The sequence below is a fragment of the Pleurodeles waltl genome, chromosome 4_2 (assembly GCF_031143425.1).
Source record: "Pleurodeles waltl isolate 20211129_DDA chromosome 4_2, aPleWal1.hap1.20221129, whole genome shotgun sequence".
Lineage (NCBI taxonomy): Eukaryota > Metazoa > Chordata > Amphibia > Caudata > Salamandridae > Pleurodeles > Pleurodeles waltl.
The window spans coordinates 1521900-1548636 of NC_090443.1; the positions used below are offsets into that span (position 1 = coordinate 1521900).

The 26737-nt window shown below is 49.0% G+C and overlaps 1 protein-coding gene across 1 annotated transcript in view; it reads right to left on the reverse strand.

Annotated features, from left to right (window-relative positions):
• LPAR2 (lysophosphatidic acid receptor 2) overlaps positions 1-22971 on the reverse strand; it is a 206030-nt gene extending 183059 nt beyond the window's left edge. Inside the window, exon 1 of the mRNA XM_069230341.1 lies at positions 22835-22971. The gene's annotated coding sequence lies outside the window, so the exon portion shown is untranslated. The remainder of the gene's footprint in view (positions 1-22834) is intronic.
• Between the last annotated feature and the right edge of the window lie 3766 nt (positions 22972-26737).

Below are 26737 nucleotides of genomic sequence, written 5' to 3' on the forward strand. Positions count from 1 at the left end.
CATGAGAACGCTCTAAAGTCTTTGACAGACACCATTGCGGCCACCCGGGTACATCCTAATGTGCCGAGTTCAGTGTTACAACGGTACCCGGAAGGCGAAGATCCGGACGCCTTTTTTACAAACTTTGAACGAGTTGCCACATCAGCCACCTGGCCCCAAGATCGATGGGGACAGTACGTCGCCCCTTTATTAACCGGGACCCTCCAGGCAGCTTACCAAGCCGTGAACCCGGGAGGTACCACGCCATACCAAGATATTAAGAAAAGCATTTTGGAGCGGGTAGGGTTCGACACAGAACATTATAGACTACGGTTTAGGAAAGCCAAGTGGGGACCTTCCGAGAATCCAAGAGCCTTGTACTTCAGGGTAAAAGACCTGGGTCTCAAATGGCTGGGACCCACAGGGCCCAACCGGGAAGATATTATAGAAGTCATATTGCTGGAACAATATCTAGAAGCTCTACCTGTCACCACTCGTAACTGGATCAAACAACACCCTAATCCAGATACGAATACCACCTTTGAGTTAGCGTGCGCCTTTCACCGCTCCCTCGAGTTTAAAACTCCTCCCCATCGTACGATCCCTACGACATCTCGTCAGAACATGGGGCCGGTTCCCCCCTGGGAAGAAGACCGCTCGAGGACACTGTAAAAACTAGAGTGACGGAGAGACCGTTTCCACAACAACCCCAATGTTATAGTTGTGGAGAGTGGGGGCACATAGCCCGGGTATGCCCCCTTAAAACCGACAAACCAGAACCTATGGAGATAGGCATTAATCGAGGGCGGGTCTATTACACCGGAGGCAAAGATAAACAATATAAAAAGGAACTGCTGCTCAACGGACGAGCAACCCTGGCACTCATTGATTCAGGATGTAGCCAGTCCGTTATCAGGGCTGACTTGAAAGCCAGCTATACCGTTGCTCCCGGGGCTACCATATCTATTTGTTGTATCCACGGAGAAACCCGAGAATACCCCATGGCCTGGGTCACACTTTCTTGGGAGGGGAATTTAACCCAAATCAGGATGGTAGTAGTAGAACGGTTGGTAGAAGAAGCCATAATCGGAACTGATTATGAGGACTTTGCTACTCTTTTGGATAGTACAAGGAACATGGAAGACAATAATTACTGGTGGAAGGACGCCCCTTTTTCCAGCGAACAAATACATCCTCAGGCTATCCGTTATAAACTGAGTAGGAATGAGAAACGAGAAACCAAGGGACTCTATGGACAGAAGAATAAGAACTCTAGCAGGGTAGTTACACGAGTTCCCTTCCTCAATAATCTTCCACCGTTTCGCTCGTGTCAGAGGGAGGATCCCAGCCTCCTCAATGCTTTGAGAAGCGCCTGACCCTGAACCCCTGAAGATAAGGGCACTTCTTTTTCCATAATCAAAAATCTGCTTTATAGATTCACTAAATCTGATAATCAGGAAAAGAAACAACTGCTTGTTCCGAGCCTTATAGACTCCAGGTATTACATTTGGCCCATAGTCAACCGGGAGGGGGCCACTACGGGAGAGAGAAAATGGAAGAATATCTGTTAAGACGGTTTTATTGGCCTGGCGTGTTTTCCCAGATCAGGAAGTTTTGTCAACAGTGTCCTAAGTGTCAGTTTATTGATCCAGGGCCAAAGAAGAGAGCCCCCCTCCAACTCTTACCCATTATCGAAGTACCCTTTTCCCAGATAGGGATGGACATCCTAGGACCTCTCATTCCCTCCTCAAAGGGTTATAGATATGTACTCGTATTAGTGGACTACGCCACCCATTATCCCGAAGCCATTCCTCTCACTAGTATTAATACCAAAAGTGTAGCTAACGCTATGATAGGATTTTTTTACCCGAATAGGCTTTCATAGAGAAATCCTAACAGACCAGGGAACACAGTTCATGTCAAATTTAATGGCTCAAATATGCCAACTTCTTGGAATTAAACAATTAAGGACCGCGGTTTATCATCCCCAAACCGACGGTTTGGTAGAGAGATACAACTGCACCTTAAAAACTCTTTAAAAAAAATCGGTTTCTGAGTCAGGAAAGGACTGGGATAGGAGGTTGCCACTAGTACTATATGCCATCCGGACACATGAACAAGCCTCCACGGGACACAGTCCCTTTGAACTAGTGTTCGGACGGCAACCCCGAACGTTATTGGACATGGCGGCAGAAATGTGGGAAGAGGAGGAAGGAGGAGAAAAATCCCTTTTGGAGTACACTAGTGACCTAAAGACCCAACTTCAATCAGTATGGGAAGACGTTAGAGAAAACTTAGAAAAAGCTCAGAATAAACAAAAACAGTATTATGATAGAAATACACAAATGAGGACCTTAAATGAGGGGACAAGGTTTTGGTACTCTTACCCATCTCTGATAATAAACTGTTAGCCAAATGGCAAGGGCCGTATGAGGTTATAGGAGCCGTGACCCCGGTCACCTATACATTAACATGGCAGGTACTTCAAAAAGAACCCAGATATTTCACATAAATCTGCTAAAGAAATGGGAAGAACCAGTAGGCCCTCAGGCAGCCGGATACTTGGTTAATACCGTCAAAGAGCTAGATATTGGATGGTGTCCTACAGATAGGGATACCAAACCAGAAGAACCCCAGAGAAATACATACCTCAAACAAACTCAGCAAAACCAGTTAACCCAACTGCTCGCCTGTCATAATCAATTATTTTCCACACAGCCGGGAAAAACCACCTTAGTACAGCACCATATTACAACCCAACCGGGAAAACTAGTACGATTACGACCCAATCGCATCCCCGAGGCCCGGAAAGTCCTGGTAGAGGAAGAGATAGAGAAAATGTTAGACATGGGAATTATAGAACCATCAAAAAATCCATGGTGTTCCCCGGTGGTATTAGTTCCCAAACCTGATGGATTAATACGTTTCTGTATTGACTTCCGACAAGTCAACGCGGTGTCTCATTTTGACACATATCCCCTTCCCAGGTTAGAAAAACTTCTAGAGAGACTAGGGAAAGCCAAGTATATGTCCACCCTTGATTTGACAAAAGGGTACTGGCAAATCCCAATAGCAGCAAAAGACAAGGAAAAAACGGCCTTCTCCTACCTCCTCAGGGCTTTACCATTTTAACGTCCTCCCTTTTGGGTTACATGGTGCTCCAGCCACATTCCCGCGTCTTATAGATTCCCTGTTACGACCCTACACCAGATATGCAGCTGCCTATCTGGACGATATTGTGATATATAGCGAGACCTGGGATGACCATTTGCGCCACTTACATAAAAAAAATTCTGACTTACACCAAGCAGGACTTACAGCTAATCCAACTAAGAGTCGCCTAGCCTTCACTGAGGTCTCTTATTTATGATATCACATCAGAGGTGGTATCATTAAACCACAGATGAATAAAGTAGAAGCCATTACTCTCATAAAAGCCCCTACTACCAAAACAGAAGTACGTTCTTTCCTAGGACTAGTTGGTTACTATCGGAGATTCATACCCCATTATTCGACTCTGGCTGCGCCCTTAAATGATCTCCTAAAGAAAAGACAGCCTACAAAAATAGCAAGCCTAAACCCGTCCCAACACCGTAGTTATAGAAAGCTACAAAAGTGTCTCACTACTCAACCAATATTGTGCTGTCCGGATTTCAGCCGCCCCTTCCACTTACAAACTGATGCCTCAGATGTAGGGTTGGGTGCGGTTCTATTTCAGAAAGGTGAAGAGAACACAAGCCACCCCGTGGTGTTCATAAGCCGCAAACTCCTCGCAAGGGAACGGAGATACCCTGTAATAGAAAAAGAGTGTCTGGCCATCAAGTGGGCAATAGAAAGCCTACAATATTACCTACTGGGGCGACCTTTCTTACTATACACTGACCACACTTCTCTTACGTGGCTATCAAGACACAAAGATACCAACAACCGTATTCTAAGATGGTTTATTGAACTTCAACCTTTTTCCTTCCAGGTTTGCCACCTTCCAGGGGAGCTTATGGGACAAGCCGATTAATTATCCCACTATCCGGCCACTCTGGGACTCGAACAGCCCCAATCAAGGGAGGGGACATGTAAACAGGCGTCTATTGCCACGGTTACGAACCATTACCACGAGCCGATAACCCCATACCCCGAGGGTACGGCAGAGCAAACAACTAAACCGGAAGTGACGTCGGGGAGAAGTTCAGAGTCACAAACACGGAAATAGAGAGAGCCGTAGGACAAAACGTGTGTGGGTCCGTGTGAGAAGGTAGCCTCTTTCTAGCCTTGTTACCCCCACTTTTGGCCTGTTTGTGAGTGTATGTCAGGGTGTTTGTCACTGTTTTCACTGTCTCACTGGGATCCTGATGGCCAGGCCTCAGTGTTCATAGTGAAAACACTATGTTTTCAGTATGGTTGTTATGTGTCACTGGGATCCTGCTAGTCAGGACCCCAGTGCTCATAGGTTTGTGGCCTATATGTATGTGTCACTGGGACCCTGTCACACAGGGCCCCAGTGCTCATAGGTGTGCATGTATATGTTCCCTGTGTGGTGCCTAACTGTCTCACTGAGGCTCTGCTAACCAGAACCTCAGTGGTTATGCTCTCTCATTACTTTCAAATTGTCACTAACAGGCTAGTGACCAATTTTACCAATTTACATTGGCTTACTGGAACACCCTTATAATTCCCTAGTATATGGTACTAAGGTACCCAGGGTATTGGGGTTCCAGGAGATCCCTATGGGCTGCAGCAATTCTTTTGCCACCCATAGGGAGCTCTGACAATTCTTACACAGGCCTGCCACTGCAGCCTGAGTGAAATAACGTCCACGTTATTTCACAGCCATTTTACACTGCACTTAAGTAACTTATAAGTCACCTATATGTCTAACCTTTACCTGGTAAAGGTTAGGTGCAAAGTTACTTAGTGTGTGGGCACCCTGGCACTAGCCAAGGTGCCCCCACATTGTTCAGAGCCAATTCCCTGAACTTTGTGAGTGCGGGGACACCATTACACGCGTGCACTACATATAGGTCACTACCTATATGTAGCTTCACCATGGTAACTCCGAATATGGCCATGTAACATGTCTATGATCATGGAATTGCCCCCTCTATGCCATCCTGGCATTGTTGGTACAATTCCATGATCCCAGTGGTCTGTAGCACAGACCCTGGTACTGCCAGACTGCCCTTCCTGGGGTTTCACTGCAGCTGCTGCTGCTGCCAACCCCTCAGACAGGCAGCTGCCCTCCTGGGGTCCAGCCAGGCCTGGCCCAGGATGGCAGAACAAAGAACTTCCTCTGAGAGAGGGTGTGACACCCTCTCCCTTTGGAAAATGGTGTGAAGGCAGGGGAGGAGTAGCCTCCCCCAGCCTCTGGAAATGCTTTGTTGGGCACAGATGTGCCCAATTCTGCATAAGCCAGTCTACACCGGTTCAGGGACCCCTTAGCCCCTGCTCTGGCGCGAAACTGGACAAAGGAAAGGGGAGTGACCACTCCCCTGACCTGCACCTCCCCTGGGAGGTGTCCAGAGCTCCTCCAGTGTGCTCCAGACCTCTGCCATCTTGGAAACAGAGGTGCTGCTGGCACACTGGACTGCTCTGAGTGGCCAGTGCCACCAGGTGACGTCAGAGACTCCTGCTGATAGGCTCCTTCAGGTGTTAGTAGCCTTTCCTCTCTCCTAGGTAGCCAAACCCTCTTTTCTGGCTATTTAGGGTCTCTGTCTCTGGGGAAACTTTAGATAACGAATGCATGAGCTCAGCCGAGTTCCTCTGCATCTCTCTCTTCACCTTCTGATAAGGAATCGACCGCTGACCGCGCTGGAAGCCTGCAAACCTGCAACATAGTAGCAAAGACGACTACTGCAACTCTGTAACGCTGATCCTGCCGCCTTCTCGACTGTTTTCCTGCTTGTGCATGCTGTGGGGGTAGTCTGCCTCCTCTCTGCACCAGAAGCTCCGAAGAAATCTCCCGTGGGTCGACGGAATCTTCCCCCTGCAACCGCAGGCACCAAAAAGCTGTATTACTGGTCCCTTGGGTCTCCTCTCAGCACGACGAGCGAGGTCCCTCGAATCCAGCGACACCGTCCAAGTGACCCCCACAGTCCAGTGACTCTTCAGCCCAAGTTTGGTGGAGGTAAGTCCTTGCCTCACCTCGCTGGGCTGCATTGCTGGGAACCGCGACTTTGCAAGCTACTCCGGCCCCTGTGCACTTCCGGCGGAAATCCTTCGTGCACAGCCAAGCCTGGGTCCACGGCACTCTAACCTGCATTGCACGACTTTCTAAGTTGGTCTCCGGCGACGTGGGACTCCTTTGTGCAACTTCGGCGAGCACCGTTTCACGCATCCTTGTAGTGCCTGTTTCTGGCACTTCTCCGGGTGCTACCTGCTTCAGTGAGGGCTCTTTGTCTTGCTCGACGTCCCCTCTCTCTGCAGGTCCAATTTGCGACCTCCTGGTCCCTCCTGGGCCCCAGCAGCGTCCAAAAACGCCAAACGCACGATTTGCGTGTAGCAAGGCTTGTTGGCGTCCATCCGGCGGGAAAACACTTCTGCACGACTCTCCTAGGCGTGGGGGATCCATCCTCCAAAGGGGAAGTCTCTAGCCTTTGTCGTTCCTGCAGTATTCACAGTTCTTCAGCCTAGTAAGAGCTTCTTTGCACCAACCGCTGGCATTTCTTGGGCATCTGCCCATCTCCGAGTTGCTTGTGACTTTTGGACTTGGTCCCCTTGTTCCACAGGTACCCTCAGTCAGGAATCCATCGTTGTTGCATTGCTGATTTGTGTTTTCCTTGCATTTTCCCTCTAACACGACTATTTTGTCCTTAGGGGAACTTTAGTGCACTTTGCACTCACTTTTCAGGGTCTTGGGGAGGGTTATTTTTCTAACTCTCACTATTTTCTAATAGTCCCAGCGACCCTCTACAAGGTCACATAGGTTTGGGGTCCATTCGTGGTTCGCATTCCACTTTTGGAGTATATGGTTTGTGTTGCCCCTATCCCTATGTTTCCCCATTGCATCCTATTGTAACTATACATTGTTTGCACTGTTTTCTAAGACTATACTGCATATTTTTGCTATTGTGTATATATATCTTGTGTATATTTCCTATCCTCTCACTGAGGGTACACTCTAAGATACTTTGGCATATTGTCATAAAAATAAAGTACCTTTATTTTTAGTATAACTGTGTATTGTGTTTTCTTATGATATTGTGCATATGACACTAAGTGGTACTGTAGTAGCTTCACACGTCTCCTAGTTCAGCCTAAGCTGCTCTGCTAAGCTACCATTATCTATCAGCCTAAGCTGCTAGACACCCTATACACTAATAAGGGATAACTGGGCCTGGTGCAAGGTGCAAGTACCCCTTGGTACTCACTACAAGCCAGTCCAGCCTCCTACATTGGTTGTGCAGTGGTGGGATAAGTGCTTGAGACTACTTACCACTCTTGTCATTGTACTTTTCATAAGAGAAAAATATACAAAACAAGGTCAGTGTATATACACATAGCCAAAAAGTTTTGCATTTCCTCTTTTCACTCTTTTCTAAGTGCTGAAAAGTACTTCTAAACTTTAAAAAAGTTCTTAAAAGTTTAAAAAAGTTTTTTTCTGTCTTTCCAAAAAGTTCTGAAAACTTTTTTTTCTCTTTTTCTATCACTTCAACTCTCTCTAAAAAATGTCTGGCACAGGAAAAAATGTTGAACTGTCCAAACTTGCATATGATCACCTTAGCTGGAAAGGAGCAAGGAGTCTCTGCATAGAGAGAGGTTTGAGTGTAGGGAAGAATCCTTCCTTAGAACTGTTAATTAATATGCTTAGAGTACAGGATAAGGCCATAAGTGCCCAATCTGTAGAAAAAGTAGCTAATGGTTCTCAATCTGATCCAGGGACTCCCCCAGGAAAAGGTTCAGGAAAGAAACTTCTCAGCCTGCCCATTACTAGACAGTCTAGCATAGTTGGTACAGAGGTTGAATCACACCATACTAATGGTGTGCTCTCACATTATACTGGTAGCCAAGCTGTTAGGGTGCCCTCTGTAAGGGACAGGTCTCCTTCTGTTCATTCCCATCATACCTCTGTATCTAGAAATGTCCCTCCCACCCACCCTGATGACAGATTGTTAGAAAGGGAGCTCAATAGATTGAGAGTGGAACAAACCAGACTGAAGCTCAAGAAGCAACAGCTGGATTTGGATAGACAGTCTTTAGAATTAGAGAAGGAAAGACAGAAGTTGGGTTTAGATACCCATGGTGGCAGCAGCAGTATTCCCCATAGTCATCCTGCAAAAGAGCATGATTCCAGGAATCTGCACAAGATAGTTCCCCCTTATAAGGAGGGGGATGACATTAACAAGTGGTTTGCTGCACTTGAGAGGGCCTGTGCTGTACAGGATGTCCCTCAAAAGCAGTGGGCTGCTATCCTATGGCTATCATTTAGTGGAAAAGGTAGGGATAGGCTCCTTACAGTGAAAGAAAATGATGCCAATAATTTCCAAGTTCTTAAGAATGCACTCCTGGATGGTTATGGCTTAACCACTGAACAGTACAGGATAAAGTTCAGAGAGACCAAAAAGGAGTCTTCACAAGACTGGGTTGATTTCATTGACCATTCAGTGAAGGCCTTGGAGGGGTGGTTACATGGCAGTAAAGTTACTGATTATGAAAGCCTGTATAACACAATCCTGAGAGAGCATATACTTAATAATTGTGTGTCTGATTTGTTGCACCAGTACCTGGTAGACTCTGATCTGACCTCTCCCCAAGAATTGGGAAAGAAGGCAGACAAATGGGTCAGAACAAGGGTGAACAGAAAAGTTCATACAGGGGGTGACAAATATGGCAATAAGAAGAAAGATGGTGAAAAATCTCAAGATAAGCATGGGGATAAGGGTAAAACCAAAGATCCCACTTCAAATCTTAAACACTCTTCAGAGGGTGGGGATAAAACAAATTCTTCCTCTTCTTCCCAACCTGCACACATTAAAAAGCCTTGGTGCTTTGTGTGTAAAAATAGAGGCCATAGGCCAGGGGATAAGTCCTGTCCAGGTAAACCCCCTGAGCCTACCACCACTAATACATCAAGCTCTAGTGCCCCTAGCAGTAGTGGTACTAGTGGTGGGACTGCTGGCAACAGTCAAGCAAAGGGTGTAGTTGGGTTCACTTATGGGTCCATAGTGGAAACTGATGTAATCAGTCCCAAGACAGTTTCTGTCACACCTAGTGGCATTGGCCTTGCCACACTGGCTGCTTGTCCCCTTACAATGGATAAGTACAGGCAGACAGTTTCAATAAATGGTGTTGAGGCCTTGGCCTACAGGGACACAGGTGCCAGTTTCACTTTGGTGACTGACAACCTAGTGCACCCTGATCAACACATCATTGGACAACAGTATAAGATTATTGATGTCCATAACTCCACTAAGTTTCTTCCCTTAGCTATAATTCAGTTTAGTTGGGGTGGAGTTACTGGCCCTAAGCAGGTGGTGGTATCACCTAGCTTACCTGTAGACTGTCTCTTAGGTAATGACCTAGAGGCCTCAGGTTGGGCTGATGTAGAGTTTTATGCCCATGCAGCCATGCTGGGCATCCCTGAGGAATTGTTCCCTCTCATTTCAAGTGAAATGAAAAAGCAAAGGAGAGAAGGCCTGAAAACTCAGGATCCCTCTCCATCAACAGGTAAAAAGGGTATCACAGTATCCCCTAACCACCCTACCATTCAGGATACCATTCCTGTGGTGGGAGAAACCTCTCCTGGGGTGGCACCTGTTCCAAGGGAATCATCAGTTGGCAAAACTGTACTCCCTGAGGTGGAAGTACCTCTCTGTGGGATAACTAACATTAGTGAGAAAAAGAGCACCATTTTAGTTAACATGGAGCATCCCTCCAACCCTCCCAGAGAAACTTTAGTGCAGAAACTCTGCACTGCCTCACAACACTTAGGACAGCATCCCTGCCCTAGTGTGGAGCTGATAGGACAGCATCCCTGCCCTGCTCCAACTCAAGAGAAACAGCATCCCTGTTCTCTCTTCCAGCCAAATGGACAAAGTTTTTGTCCAGCTATGGCTTTACTGAGACAGCATCCCTGTCTGGCATTTCCATCATTACAAATAGGTTCAGTGGATAATTCCCACTGCTCTAAACTAAAACTTACTGATAGAAACTCTGCAAATACATCTTCACATTGTTGCTTAACTAAAAAACTTCAAACAGGGTGGTTTACATCCCCACAGGGAAGTAACCATATAGTGGATGATAAAGGGAGTAACCAGTCTATTGCAGAGCTACTCTCTACTTATCACCACTTAGACAATAAAGTCTCAACTGGCCAAGGTTAGCCTTATTGTCCTTCGTTTGGGGGGGGGTTGTGTGAGAAGGTAGCCTCTTTCTAGCCTTGTTACCCCCACTTTTGGCCTGTTTGTGAGTGTATGTCAGGGTGTTTGTCACTGTTTTCACTGTCTCACTGGGATCCTGATGGCCAGGCCTCAGTGCTCATAGTGAAAACACTATGTTTTCAGTATGGTTGTTATGTGTCACTGGGATCCTGCTAGTCAGGACCCCAGTGCTCATAGGTTTGTGGCCTATATGTATGTGTCACTGGGACCCTGTCACACAGGGCCCCAGTGCTCATAGGTGTGCATGTATATGTTCCCTGTGTGGTGCCTAACTGTCTCACCGAGGCTCTGCTAACCAGAACCTCAGTGGTTATGCTCTCTCATTACTTTCAAATTGTCACTAACAGGCTAGTGACCAATTTTACCAATTTACATTGGCTTACTGGAACACCCTTATAATTCCCTAGTATATGGTACTAAGGTACCCAGGGTATTGGGGTTCCAGGAGATCCCTATGGGCTGCAGCAATTCTTTTGCCACCCATAGGGAGCTCTGACAATTCTTACACAGGCCTGCCACTGCAGCCTGAGTGAAATAACGTCCACGTTATTTCACAGCCATTTTACACTGCACTTAAGTAACTTATAAGTCACCTATATGTCTAACCTTTACCTGGTAAAGGTTAGGTGCAAAGTTACTTAGTGTGTGGGCACCCTGGCACTAGCCAAGGTGCCCCCACATTGTTCAGAGCCAATTCCCTGAACTTTGTGAGTGCGGGGACACCATTACACGCGTGCACTACATATAGGTCACTACCTATATGTAGCTTCACCATGGTAACTCCGAATATGGCCATGTAACATGTCTATGATCATGGAATTGCCCCCTCTATGCCATCCTGGCATTGTTGGTACAATTCCATGATCCCAGTGGTCTGTAGCACAGACCCTGGTACTGCCAGACTGCCCTTCCTGGGGTTTCACTGCAGCTGCTGCTGCTGCCAACCCCTCAGACAGGCAGCTGCCCTCCTGGGGTCCAGCCAGGCCTGGCCCAGGATGGCAGAACAAAGAACTTCCTCTGAGAGAGGGTGTGACACCCTCTCCCTTTGGAAAATGGTGTGAAGGCAGGGGAGGAGTAGCCTCCCCCAGCCTCTGGAAATGCTTTGTTGGGCACAGATGTGCCCAATTCTGCATAAGCCAGTCTACACCGGTTCAGGGACCCCTTAGCCCCTGCTCTGGCGCGAAACTGGACAAAGGAAAGGGGAGTGACCACTCCCCTGACCTGCACCTCCCCTGGGAGGTGTCCAGAGCTCCTCCAGTGTGCTCCAGACCTCTGCCATCTTGGAAACAGAGGTGCTGCTGGCACACTGGACTGCTCTGAGTGGCCAGTGCCACCAGGTGACGTCAGAGACTCCTGCTGATAGGCTCCTTCAGGTGTTAGTAGCCTTTCCTCTCTCCTAGGTAGCCAAACCCTCTTTTCTGGCTATTTAGGGTCTCTGTCTCTGGGGAAACTTTAGATAACGAATGCATGAGCTCAGCCGAGTTCCTCTGCATCTCTCTCTTCACCTTCTGATAAGGAATCGACCGCTGACCGCGCTGGAAGCCTGCAAACCTGCAACATAGTAGCAAAGACGACTACTGCAACTCTGTAACGCTGATCCTGCCGCCTTCTCGACTGTTTTCCTGCTTGTGCATGCTGTGGGGGTAGTCTGCCTCCTCTCTGCACCAGAAGCTCCGAAGAAATCTCCCGTGGGTCGACGGAATCTTCCCCCTGCAACCGCAGGCACCAAAAAGCTGTATTACCGGTCCCTTGGGTCTCCTCTCAGCACGACGAGCGAGGTCCCTCGAATCCAGCGACACCGTCCAAGTGACCCCCACAGTCCAGTGACTCTTCAGCCCAAGTTTGGTGGAGGTAAGTCCTTGCCTCACCTCGCTGGGCTGCATTGCTGGGAACCGCGACTTTGCAAGCTACTCCGGCCCCTGTGCACTTCCGGCGGAAATCCTTCGTGCACAGCCAAGCCTGGGTCCACGGCACTCTAACCTGCATTGCACGACTTTCTAAGTTGGTCTCCGGCGACGTGGGACTCCTTTGTGCAACTTCGGCGAGCACCGTTTCATGCATCCTCGTCGTGCCTGTTTCTGGCACTTCTCCGGGTGCTACCTGCTTCAGTGAGGGTTCTTTGTCTTGCTCGACGTCCCCTCTCTCTGCAGGTCCAATTTGCGACCTCCTGGTCCCTCCTGGGCCCCAGCAGCATCCAAAAACGCTAAACGCACGATTTGCGTGTAGCAAGGCTTGTTGGCGTCCATCCGGCGGGAAAACACTTCTGCACGACTCTCCAAGGCGTGGGGGATCCATCCTCCACAGGGGAAGTCTCTAGCCCTTGTCGTTCCTGCAGTATTTACAGTTCTTCAGCCTAGTAAGAGCTTCTTTGCACCAACCGCTGGCATTTCTTGGGCATCTGCCCATCTCCGAGTTGCTTGTGACTTTTGGACTTGGTCCCCTTGTTCCACAGGTACCCTCAGTCAGGAATCCATCGTTGTTGCATTGCTGATTTGTGTTTTCCTTGCATTTTCCCTCTAACACAACTATTTTGTCCTTAGGGGAACTTTAGTGCACTTTGCACTCACTTTTCAGGGTCTTGGGGAGGGTTATTTTTCTAACTCTCACTATTTTCTAATAGTCCCAGCGACCCTCTACAAGGTCACATAGGTTTGGGGTCCATTCGTGGTTCGCATTCCACTTTTGGAGTATATGATTTGTGTTGCCCCTATCCCTATGTTTCCCCATTGCAACCTATTGTAACTATACATTGTTTGCACTGTTTTCTAAGACTATACTGCATATTTTTGCTATTGTGTATATATATCTTGTGTATATTTCCTATCCTCTCACTGAGGGTACACTCTAAGATACTTTGGCATATTGTCATAAAAATAAAGTACCTTTATTTTTAGTATAACTGTGTATTGTGTTTTCTTATGATATTGTGCATATGACACTAAGTGGTACTGTAGTAGCTTCACACGTCTCCTAGTTCAGCCTAAGCTGCTCTGCTAAGCTACCATTATCTATCAGCCTAAGCTGCTAGACACCCTATACACTAATAAGGGATAACTGGGCCTGGTGCAAGGTGCAAGTACCCCTTGGTACTCACTACAAGCCAGTCCAGCCTCCTACAGTCCGACAAGCCGGATGAAGACTTGTGGACGGAGACCGGAGGGAGAGAAACGCCCGGAACCCAAGGAGGACAGCGACCCGGGGAAACTGAAAGAAGGGAGACCGCAAACGAAGACCGACGGAGACCCGAGACCAGAGAACAGCTGCGGGAGGATCCGAAGATCCCCAGAGAGACGCCGAGGAGAAACGAAGGAAGCCGCCACGTCCCAGGAGGGGCATGGCATACTCAGGTACAATCGTACCTCACATTAAAACTTCTAACCGAATGGCTGAAGGGTGGGAGAAGCCTTGAGGGAGTGGAGGGAGGATTGGGGAAGTGGTGTTTTAGGGAAGGCAATACCATTTCACACACGGACAAGGTGGTGAAAATAACCATCCTCCTATATAAAACTACTATGAGAGAGAGAGAGAGAGAATCTATACACGGGAAGGTGAACACACTATAAATCTAGTCCCCACGCACAACCCTGCACCCCTACCCTCCCACAACCGCACTAACCCTATAAAAAACCCTAAACCAACATCTACACTTACCTTTTTTCCGATCTTTCTATTGTTTTGGGGAAACTGGTCCACCTCTTCTGGGACGAGCTCCTGACCCTACTCGACCATCAGACAGACGGGTTTCGGGCATCCACCGGAACGACCTGAAGGAAAGCAAATACATCACCTCACAGTTATGAACTAAAAGGAAGAAGAAACGTTCCTCCAAGAAAGAGATAAGAAAGACCCTGGAATAGAATACAAATAAAGGAAATATCAACCAAGCCCTGTGCCTATAGAGTCATTTCAATATCCATCACGTGTAGACCAAGAACCCATTACACACATCATCTGCACATTCAGTGAATGGTAGCTTTTCCGGTTTCTGTACGCCTGTTCATTCCTGCGGGAGGGGACAAATGGCACATGTGTACCATCAATGGTACCAATGATGTTGGGGATATATCCCAGGGCATAAAAGTCACAATTCACTGTGGGCAAATCCTCCACCTGAGGGAAAACGATGTAGCTGCGCATGTGTTTCAGCAGGGCAGATAACACTCTGGACAACACGTTAGAGAACATTGGCTGGGACATCTCTGATGCCATGGCCACTGTTGTTTGAAAAGACCCACTGGCCAAGAAATGGAGTACAGAAAGAACCTGCACTAGAGGGGGGATTCCTGTGGGATGGCAGATAGCTGAAATCAGGTCTGGCTCCAACTGGGCACACAGTTCCAGGATTGTTGCACAATCAAGTCTGTAGGTGATAATGATGTGCCTTTCTTCCATTGTCGACAGGTCCACCAGGGGTCTGTACACCGGAGGATGCCGCCATCTCATCACCTGCCCCAGCGGACGTGCCCAATGGAGGAGAACTGCGAGCAGAGGGTCATCCAACACTTAGGTATCACAATGTGTTATTTGGTAAAACTTTGGAAATTCGCATTTTGCCTTTGTCTGTCCGTATTCCAGTCCTAAATAGGTGTGACACAGTTTTTTTCCATGCCATGTGGCCCCCTCAAATGACGGCTGCCTGACCTGTAAGGTAGGACATGGGGAAATGAGGTAACTGCGCTGGCGTGGTACACCGTCGCAGTGGCCGGTCGAAGACCGCGGCGCAATTCAGCACTGGTTAACATTAGGCCCTGTGGGTCCTAGGAGCCAATGACGATGTACGCCGGCGGTGACTGTACGCACCGCCGCGGACGTGGCTGCCATTTTCTTACTGTTCCCTCACTTGATACCTGACCTTCAACAGGAGAGGACCTACACTGCAAGTGCTGCTGTGACCTGTGTCTGGAAGCGACGATGGCTACAGTGTCTGGGGAAAGGGCTCCTGCCTTCACTTTGGAGGAGTTGGAGAAACTGGTGGATGGGGTCCTCCCCCAGTACACGCAACTGTACAGTCCTCCAGACAAACAGGTAAGTACACTGTGAGCATGGCGGATGGCACATGAGTGTATGGAGTGTCGTGGACGGAAGAGGGTGGGGAGGGGGACAGGCCAGCATGTCAGAATTGTGTGTGTATGTATGTCTGGGCCAGGGTGGGAGGTGTTTGGCAATGCGTGAGATGAAATGTACGGGATAGAAACATCCATTTTTACTTCACTTTTCCTCTAGGTCAGCGCTCACCAGAAAAATTGTATTTGGCGTGCCATCGCCAAGGAGGTCCGGACCCTGGGGGTCTACCATAGACGGAGCACCCACTGTCGTAAAAGATGGGAGGACCTGCGCCACTGGAGCAATAAGACGGCAGAGGCCCAGATGGGGATGGCCTCCCAACGTGGAAGGGGTGCCTGTCGCACCATGACCTCCCTGATGTACCGGATCCTGGCAGTGGCCTATCCGGAGTTGAATGGGCTCTTGAGGGCATCAAAGCAGCCACAAGGGGGTGAGTACACTCTCATTCATCTGACTCTGCATGCTTTACGAGGTGTCTGGGTGGTCGAAGTGGGCTGTGGGTTCCCCTAGGCCAGGGCGAACTTGGTAGGCTAGGTCCCTTGTTAGGCAGGCTCTGTGGCACCCCAACCCTACTACTAGTAATAGCAATCTACACCTAGTCAGGATCCTGTGACTTCCAGGTGTGCAGCAATTGGGCCTGGGCCTCGTCTCCCATGGCCATGTGAATTTGCTAGGAACTGTTAGTGCATGGCTTAGTGCATAGGGCTGCTCCCTGTGTGTTGTGTCCGCCAACGGTAGTGGTGTTGCATGCACTGAACATGTGTTTCTTCTGTCTTCCCCCTCTTTTTGTTTTGTCTCCCTGTTCTTGCGTGCCTTAGCATCATCTGGCGGAGGAGCATTGGCACTGGAGCAAGAGGAAGCTGCAACCCCATGGCCCTGGAGGGTGAAGCAACGGAGTCTGAAGCCACCAGTGGGACGGAGGGCGAGGGGAGCTCCACGACGGGGACAGGAGCATACACCAGTGACAGCGACTCCTCCTCTGATGAGAGCTCCCTTGCAGTGGTGGGCACCTCTGTGCCCACCACATCAACAGGTACAGCCGCCACCCCCCCCACCATCACCGCCCTCCCAGCAGCCCCTCAGCGTGTGTCCCATGCCCGCTCACCCAAGAGGGTGGGCATCTCCTTCGCCCCAGGCACCTCAGCCCCTGTCCCAGTCAGCCCTGCTGCCCTCAGTGAAGAGGCTATTGACCTCCTGAGATCCCTCACTGTTGGGCAATCTACCATTTTGAATGCCATCCAGGGTGTTGAGAGGCATTTGCAACAAACAAATGCATACCTGGAGGGCATTCATTCTGGCCGGCGGCCCAACGGAGAGCATTTCAGTCTCTGGCCTCAGCACTGATGGCAGCCATTGTCCCTGTGTCCAGCCACCCACCTCCAACTTCCTCTACCCAGTCCCAAGCACTCCATCAGAGCAGCATGCACACTCGTCAACACACAAGAGTGGACATGGCAAACATAAGCACCACACATCCCACAAGCACTCACACAAGCACCATACCCATGCAGACACAGCAACATCCACTGCCTCCACTGTGCCCCCCTCCTCCACGTCCTCCTCCTCCATCCCAGTGTCGTCTCCACTCACACCTGCATGCAGTACATCCTCAGCCACTATCTCCATCACCAGCACGCCCATCACCACACACCGCTCACGTGCAATCACCACCCCCACTGTCATTCACACATCCCCAGTGTCCTCTCCCAGTGTGACTGTGAGCCCTCCTCCCAAAGTGCACAAACGCAGGCGCACACCCACCCAACAGCCATTCACCTCACAACAGCCTCCGGCCCATGCACCTTCACCCAAATTCAGCAAACGTATACCTCCTACAACCCCTACCTCTTCCTCCACTCCCAAACCCCCTCCATCTTCCCATCCCAGTGTGTCTAAGAAGCTTTTCCTGGCTAACATTGACCTCTTCCCTACACCCCCCCCCTGTCCTTCCCCTAGGGCCAGGCTTTCCAGGTCCCAGCCCAGCACCTCAGCCACCAATTCCCCAGGCACAGTGGTGCCAGCAACTGCGGGGTCATCGAGTGCGCCACCCATCAGGGCTGCCAGTGTGCCACGTAGTGAGGCCAAGGACATTCCACCACCTGCCAAGGTGAAGAAGGTGCCCACATCCCGGAGGGAGAAGCCGCACCTACCAGCCACCAAGGGCTCCTCCAAAACAAAAGGGGACAGTGGCAAGACACCTGCGGCACCATCAAAGGTGGGGAAGGGACACAAGCCGAAGAGCATGTCAGGACAGGGCAGGGTGGCTCCGACTGAGGGACTAGAGTCACCCCTTCTGTCAACCACTACACCAACCTGTACGTCGGCGAACACTGCCACCTGCACCGCCATCAGCACCGCCACCTGCACCGCCACCAGCTCAACCACCTGCACCACCACCTGCACGTCTGCAGCATCAGCAACAGTCCCCAGCATCTTCCCCAGTGGGCAGCCGTCCAAGGCTGCAGGAGATGTCCTGCTGTGTCCCTCAACAGGTGCTGACACATGCACCACTGCCAGCACCTCCGCCACAGACACTGCCGCAAGCACCACCACCAGCCCCGCGACATGCTCGGACAGTGGCACCACAGCTGACATGGCTACCATCTCCAGTGGGCAGCCGTCCGAGGCTGGAGGAGACTTCCTGGACGCTGCCCAGCTTCCATGAGGCATGACTCTCATCACTGTTTGCACCTGCAGGTGGACGGCGAAGTGGCAGCAGGGTGGGGTATGTCTCTGCCTCCATGGCGTATCATGCTACCTGTTCTTAGGCAGTCTCGTGGCACACACACCCATGTGAGGTAATGGGACCAGCCACACTGCATGTGGAGCACTCTGGGCACCAAGCCCCCTGCAGAACCAGTGGAGAAAGACATCAACTACCTCAGTCCTTGGCAGGATGAAGCACTCTGGGCACCAAGCCCCCTCCAGAACCAGTGGAGAAAGACATCAACTACCTCAGTCCTTGGCAGGATGAAGCACTCTGGCCACCAAGCCCCCTCCAGAACCAGTGGAGACTTATCCACTTGAGAGACTGTGGCTTTGCACTCCCCTAGGATACAGCAGTGGGCAAACCACCCACTGGAAAGACTTGAGAGACTGTGGCTTTGCACTCCCCAGGATACAGCGGTGGGCAAACCACTCATTGGAAAGGCTTGTGAGACTGTGGCTCTGCACTCACCAGGATACAACAGTGGGCAATCCACCCACTGGAAAGACTTGAGAGACTGTGGCTTTGCACTCCCTAGGATACAGCAGTGGGCAACCCATCCACTGGAAAAACTTGTGAGACTGTGGCTTTGCACTCCCCAGGATACTGCAGTGGGCATGGAGCCCCCTCTTGCAGCAGTGGCATTGTGCGTTCATCCGGCTGAGGTGACTGTTTAATTTCAATCTGATGCCCCAGCAGTGTTCTCTCTGTTTCGTGTCAGGTATCTTGTGTGGGCTTCACCCATGCATTTTGGGACCACTGGTCCACGGACAATGATTGGTACACTATCCGGACTTGTGTAGTTGGTGTACATATTTGTATATATAACTTTCACTATCTGATTTTTCATGATTACACTCGTTACAATCATTTAAATGTGTCCTTGCGTTCTTCCAGGAGGTGAGGAGGTGTATATGTAATGTTGCTGCATGTATTTGTGTGTATGGTGTTGTGGGTGAGGGTGGGGGCGGGGGTATGGCTTGTTGCATGTGTGTGTCACTCTCTTTTCCTTCCCCCCCTCCCCTGTGTTGCAGGTGCAGTACTCACCGTGGCCGTCGACGGCGTCTGTCCTGATCCTGATACAGCAGGAGGAAGACCAGCATGGGTAGTACGTGTAACTCGGGCTCCATGGCGTCCTGGTTCCTCGTTGGGTGTCGAGAGGTGAGTGGTTTCCCTTCTGTGTACTGTTTCCCCCATGCTTTTGATAGCGTTGGTTCCGCCCCGGAAAAGGTGGCGGATAGGCGTGTTTGAATACAGTGGGCGGTACTTTGTCCTCCGCCTGTCTGTTGGCGGTGACCGCCGCCGCGTTTGTTTCTACCGCCGTGGCGGTCGGAGTGTTAAAGTGGCTGTCTATGTTGGCGGTTTCCGCCATGGTCGTGATTCCTTTTTTTTCCTGCCGGCCTGTTGTCGGTATTACCGCCGCTTTAACACCGACCGCCAGGGATGTAATGAGGGCCTTAATCATCTACAATGATCTCCAAAGCCAGTGATTCACCTACACATGACACTTCATTGATCAGCACAATGTGGTTCCTCAATGAGCTGTGCAGGACCTCCAATAATATATTTCAAATTGCTTAGATGTACAACAATTCACTATTTATTATGATGGTAAGATTAACAAGCATTGGTGAAAGCCAAATAGGCGTCACATCGAGAAATGCTTGCTTTGAAAATATATTTTTTTCATGCTGTATGGCACTGGCTGTGCAGCATGAACAAAAGTTTTTTTTAAAATACTCTAGTATGTCTGCACATAATTTTGTAGCTGTGCACATGCATCATGCTGTATAGGTGCGACACAGGTCCTATGCTTTTTTTGTATTTACTCATCCGAGATTGATCGGTAAATAAAAAAAAAATGAAGTAGTGCAAAAGTGCTGTTATTTAAAAGAGGGCGGGTCAGCAGCAAACAGCTGCACTATCTGATAGGCTCGACCTAAACGTAGGTATGACACTAGTGGTGGGAATCATCCTGTTTATCTTTTTGTGATCACTATGTTTCAGCCTCTTGACACTGCCCTTTTCAGGTCTGTGGCTTTCTTCATGACAAAGGTCCTATGGTTAACACCATCCATTGCCTAGATTCAAGGGAGTAGCCAGAAAATTAAAAAGCTCCCCAATTTCAACCAAAGCTCTTATGGCACCAAGCAAAGCAAGTCATCACAACCCTCCCCAGAAGAGCTCTCTTGTCTCTTCCATCCAAGCATCCATCACTTCATCCATTCATCCTTCCATCTATGCACTGATATCCACCATTTCAAATTTACATTCTGTCATAGATTCAATCTTTCGTCCGTATTTCATTCTTTCACCATTCTGGTTGTTCCTTCTACCCATTCTTATCCAATCTCATACATCCTTCTCCAAACCTACATCAGGCCCATCAATTCACCTATTCATCCAGCAATTGATCATCCATCCTTTCACTCATCCATCCACCCTTTCATCCATCCTTTCGCTCACCTATCCATCCACCCTTTCACTCCATCCATGTATCCTTTCATTCCATCCATCCTTTCACTCATCTGTCCACCCTTCCATCCATCCTTTCACTCATCCATCCACCCTTACCCATCCATCAATTCAGCCTTTCATTCGTCATCCACCCACCCCTTTATCCATTCTCCCTTTCACTCATCCATCTAATCTTTCACTCATCCATTCTTACATCATCCTTTCATTCATTCATCCATCCATACTATCACTAAACCGTCCATCCTCACTTTCACTCAGCTACCTATCCTTTCACTCATCTATCGACCTTTCTGTCCAACCATCCATTTACCCTTTCACTTATCCATACATCTTTTCACTCACTCATCCATTCATATTTTCATTCATCCATCCATTCTTTCTTTCACTCATCGATCCACCCATCTATCCATCCATCCTCCAAGTTCACTCGTCCACCCACCCTTTCATTCACACATCCATCCATTCTCCCTTCCACTCATCCATCCACTGTTTTACGCATGCATCCACCCTTCCTCCCATCTGTCCACCCTTTCACTCATCTATTTATCCATTTAGCCTTTCACTCATCCTATCACTCATCTATCAATCCATCCATACATTATCAATCTGCCCTCCCACCCTTTCACTCACACATCCATTCTTTCACTTGCACTCACTCACCTACCCTTTTACGCTAATAATGAGCCTTTATCTGCCGAGTTGCAGAAAGAATAGGCTTATCCAGAACCCCGCTGTAGCTGCTAACGCGGGGAGTTCACGTCGCCCCTGCCTAGATTATAGGGAGTATGTAGTGAAAAGTGTGGGACTGTGAGTAATAATGGAATCTGAGGTCCTGCACTGCTTTTAAGAAGTACCACGTATTTGTAGAGTCAATCTATAGATAAAGGACATCTTCACAATGCACTGGAGGAAACCTGGAGACACTCTATACTAATTCACGAACTCAAGACCTGCAGATGTTTCTGTTTATAATCTTAGGGCCAGATGTAGGTAGGCTTTTGCGCCTCGCCCTCACGCGATGCAGAAACACATTTTGCGAGTCGGAACCGACTCGCAAAATGTGTTTCCGACTCACGAATAGGAAGGGGTGTTCCCTTCCTATTTGCGACTCGCACCGCAATGTAAGTTGATTTGTGACCGAAAAAGCGGTCGCAAATCAACTCGCAGTTACCATCCACTTGAAGAAAACCGAAACAAAAGGTTTTGGTATTTTTTTCTATTTGCAGCTCGTTTTCCTTTAAGGAAAATGGGCTGCAAAGAGAAAAAAAAACTGCTTTATTTAACAGCAGTCACGGACATGGTGGTCTGCTGTCTCCAGCAGGCCACCATCCCCGTGAGTGCCTAGACTCGCTATGGGGTCGCAAACTGCGACCCACCTCATAAATATTTATGAGGTGGGTCTTTGCGACCCCATAGCGAGTCGCAGAAGGTGTCTGAGACACCTTTCTGCATCGCGAATTGCGAGTTGCAATTTGCGAGTCGGTTTGACTCGCAAATTGCAAGTCGTAATTTGTGTTCTACCTACATCTGGCCCTTAGATACTGTGCACAATCCGCAAAATATATAGATTTACTTGCATTACCTCGTTTTCCCATGGTATGGATGATGGGGTTTATGGGTGGGGACCTTTCAATCAAAGTGCCAAGTTAAATATTGAGAACATAAAATTGGAAACTTTTGGTTATTAACAAATATCTGCAGTTCTCCTGAAGAGAACATGAGAAATTCAGAAAAAATTTCTCTCCGCGGATGATCCGTAGCATTGGGGGACGGAGGCAAGTGCATGGAAATAGTTGTAAATAAATGCCAGCAGCGCGTGTGCATAAATTTACGCACCAGACCTTTATGACTTTTTCTCTGAATTGCTCCAGAAGAGGCCTTTGAGATTCCAGCTCTCAGCACCCTGAAGAAGGCACCTTGGGGGAGGAGTCTAGGATGCCTCAGAAGCTGTAGTGTTTGCCTGTGTTCTGGTACACCCATTATTACTATCCCCAGAGAGGTCAGAGCGGACACACACCTCCTCTGCGAGGAGCCGTGGTAGTGCCCTGTGACGTCTGGCCGAAGGGTTATATAGGAGCCTGCAGCGGTGCAAATATTAGTTAAGCAGCACAGAGTATATACATAAGAGTCAATAAAGACTTTATTGAAAACTAGCTCAGGCCCCAGTGTCGTATTTTGCAGGGCGCCCACAGTACATTGGCGATGAGGTGAGTCACCCCGTGCCGCTCACCTGCTCCCGCACCGACATTCTGCCCCTGGGTCTCTGCGACACAACGTCCAGATCAGCCTCCGCCTGCTCTCACCGTCCGGCTGCTGGTCTGCAAGCCTGTGCTGTCTTCACAGCAATGCCCGCTTCCTGCCTCGCTGCTGCTGGCGTGAACGTGCGCCTTTTGCCATCACTGCTTCTCCCCCTGGGCCTGAAGGTTCCCCGCCTGCTGGTCTGCCCTGCTGGCCGCAAGGATTAGTTGCAGTCCCCTAGCAACAAGGGGCCATGTTTGCTGGAAGCTCTGCCGAAGCAGCTTTCCAAAAGGTCTGTGCCTGTTACTGCCTCATAGTGCAGCCTGTGAAAGCCATGGTGGGAACTGCATGTGGGGGATATACCCATCATCTATATTCTGCCACCACACCCAGCACTCTTCAGCCACAGGCTGTGTACAGCACTTGAATTTACACCAGACAGACCCCAAGACCTTTATTCGTGCGAGGGAGAAAGTGTCAAGCCTAAACACTGGCCACTCTACTCAGCCAAAGGGACCCCCCCCCAAGGTAACCAGCAACAGCCTGCTGTCCCTCACGACATGGGCAGCATACCAGCGCTAGAACCTTTCACAATTACGGGGGTCCTCCCACCCAAGCAGCAAGATGGAAAGGCTGGATCGAACGCCTTGAAACCTACTTTGAAGCTCTAGAAATTAAAGAGTAACGGAAAAGTCCTTTGCTCCTACACCTAGTTGGGGTTGACATAAACAAAGTATCCAAGTCAGTGATCAAAGCAGCCCCTCACACCTGCGCCACGTTGAAGGATGCCATTTCTGCACATTTTGAACCATATGCAAACGCAGACTATGAACGCTTTCTATTGCGCCAGGTGCACCAGAAGTCGGCAGAGTCTGTGGACGTCTTCTATGCACGCCTCTGTGAGCTAGTCAGTACGTGCACACTACCGGATGAGGAGGACGAGATCAGGGCCCAATTTATCCAGGGATGCGCATCCTCAAGGCTCCGCGAGCGCATTCTGCAAGAACCTAATATGCGGATGAGGGAAATCCTTATACTAGGGCACTCTCAGGAACTGTCAAAAGCAAGGGCCACCCACATGGAACAAACGAGGATTGTCCAAGTGAAGTCTGAACCTATCAACATGGCAGTCACAGGTAACCCTAAAGGACGGGCGGTGCACAGTGGGGCAAGGCCAAAAGACAGACCTTGCAAATGGTGTGGCGCCCCTCTGCCCCACCCAAGTGGCTGCCCTGCCTGAGGAAAGACCTGCAGTGCATGTGGCATCCTCAATCATTTTGCCAAAGTATGCTGCTCGACACACAAAGCACCGCTCACCCCCCAGAAAACTGTCAAGGCTGAAGCTGCCCTCCCCACCACATCATCAGACAGTGACATGGACGATGGCCCACAAGTTGTCCATGTAGTAAGACTAGTAGGCAAAGGGGCAGTCCACAGCCGACAGTTACCCACCTGTCAAGTCACCGTGCAGAGATAGTCCATTCCAGCTCTAATTGACATGGGGGCCTCGATTAACCTTATGGCTGCCGAGATGTTCCACAGCCTAAAGACACAATCCCCGCTGAAACCTACCAAGATACTGGTGTACGCTTTTGGGAACACCCGACCACTTAAGATAGCAGGCGTCTTCACAGCCTACGTCGAGCACAAGGGTACGAAGCTCGCAACAAAGGTCTTCGTGTCACAAGAGGGATCAGGCTTCCTGCTCAGCTGCCAGACCGCCCAGAACCTAGGCCTGGTTCACTTCCCGTTCAGCGTCCACGCCAGCTATTTGGAAAACCTCACCAAGGAGTTTGATACCCTCTTTAGTGGCATTGGTTGCCTCAAAGGACCATCCCCCGAACTACACATTGATGACTCTGTGGCTCCTGTAGCTCTCCTACACTGGCGAATGGCTTTCCACTTGCGCGCAAAAGTAGTGTGAGAACTACTGCTCCTTGAACAGGCCGGAATCATCAAAAAGGTCTCAGGGCCCACCCCCTGGGTCTCCCTGATTGTCGTAATGAAAAAACCAAAACAGCCGGATGCAGTCTCAGTGACACAGAAAAGAAAGCTTGTGACAAATCAACCACCGTGAACCACTCAGCATCGCATGGAATCTGAAACAGTATCACTGCTGGGTTCGGCACTACAGGACAGCACTTGACCACCATGTCATTCACTTTTCACAAGTCTTGCACAATTCGTACTTTCCCACAAGGCTTTTTCAGGCCCATTATCCGTGAATTACATGGACTGCTCAATACTTCTTTCAATACCCCTTGTTTTAGAAAGTCTCCAGTTATCTGTGCCACTTTCATCAGAACATCCTGTGCCATGTTATACTGTGGAAGCTGTGGAAGACTACATTTGGCTTCAAAGTGATCTTAAACGGTTCCACTCCCTTGATTAAACCCACTTCTTTACCTGTCAGGTCCCACACATTTTCCTGTACTGTTCTTTGTAAATCTGCATGCAACTCTTTCATAGTAAACATCCGGAAAAACTCAATCAATGGGTACTCTTCATTAATGTTTTCAGTTTCAGGAGTCTGTTCTTCTTCATCATCACTATTCGTCTGAACCTCTATTCCATTAGTCGAACAACTAATTGAACATCTGGTTTTGCACAACATGTCCCTTCCCAGTAGAGATACTGGACTTGAGTCACAGACTACAAACTTATGCAGTCCCTGGAAGTTGCCAATCTCAACCTGTAATGGATCTGTGATCGGATTTATCAGCTGTCTGTTTGCTACTCCTACAACCTGGACTGTTCTGCCTGATAGAGGTAAGTTCGGAACTTCTGCACTTCTCACTGTAGAGCGCGTAGCTCCGGTGTCTACTAGAAATGAGACCCTATAACCCATCACCTTTCCTTACAAAGGGTCTTCTCTGATCTACCTCTAAGGAGGCTGCAAGCATACATGGCTCCTCATCCGAACTCTAACACATCCATTCCTCTTTTATTCCATTCTCACTATGTAATGGGAATTGGTGCACTGTGTCACTACTTCTGTCTTGTCTCTGACCTGTGACCTGCTGAGTAAGCATCACCTGTTGCTGTTCCATCGGGGCTTGAGGTATCTGCATTTGCTGTCTAGGTACCATAGGAACCTGCTGCTGCATTGGTTGCATCTGTGTCACTTGTGCATGCGACACTTGCACCTGCTGCATGGGTTGAAAATTCTGCACTTGAGTCTGAAAATTCGGATTCAGTCCTCTCATTCTAGGGACTTTGACAGTTTGAAATTTATTGACATCACCACTTTGATGAACAACACCATCCTGCACCATCAACGGACACCCCAGCTTCCAGTGTCCCACGTTTCTGCACAGATGAAACGGTAACATCTTTTTCATCCCTTGCACATCATTCTGAACCGCTACTGTACTCCAGTACGGACCATGATTCATATTAACTCCACAACCCCTACCTCTCACTTGGGGTTGGAACATGGCAGTTCCCTGCTGTTGCGGTATCTGATGCACTAAAGCTCCTTGCACTCCATTTTGAGCTGCCTTTATTTGCATCACCATCTCCTTCTCCTTCAACATTTTCTGCTTCAACTCAATCTCATCACTACAGTATTTTGCATACTGCAATACCTCCTCAATCGGCTTTGCTTGCCAACAAATCAAATGACTTTTAATAATCTGACCTGTTTCAGGTCTCAATCCTTCTACGAACCGGAACACAAAGTGTAACATGTCCTTCGGCTCAATCGTTTCCTTACCACTGTACTCCTTGAATGCTTTCAGCAATCTCTCATAGTAGGTATGTATCAACCCCTTTACTTCCTGCACTGTCCTGTCAGTCCTCTTCCAATCAATATTTTTAGGCAAAATTCTCATCTTCAGGAACTCGATCGCCTTATAATAATGTTTCATCACTTCAGGTGATAGTGCACTTGTAA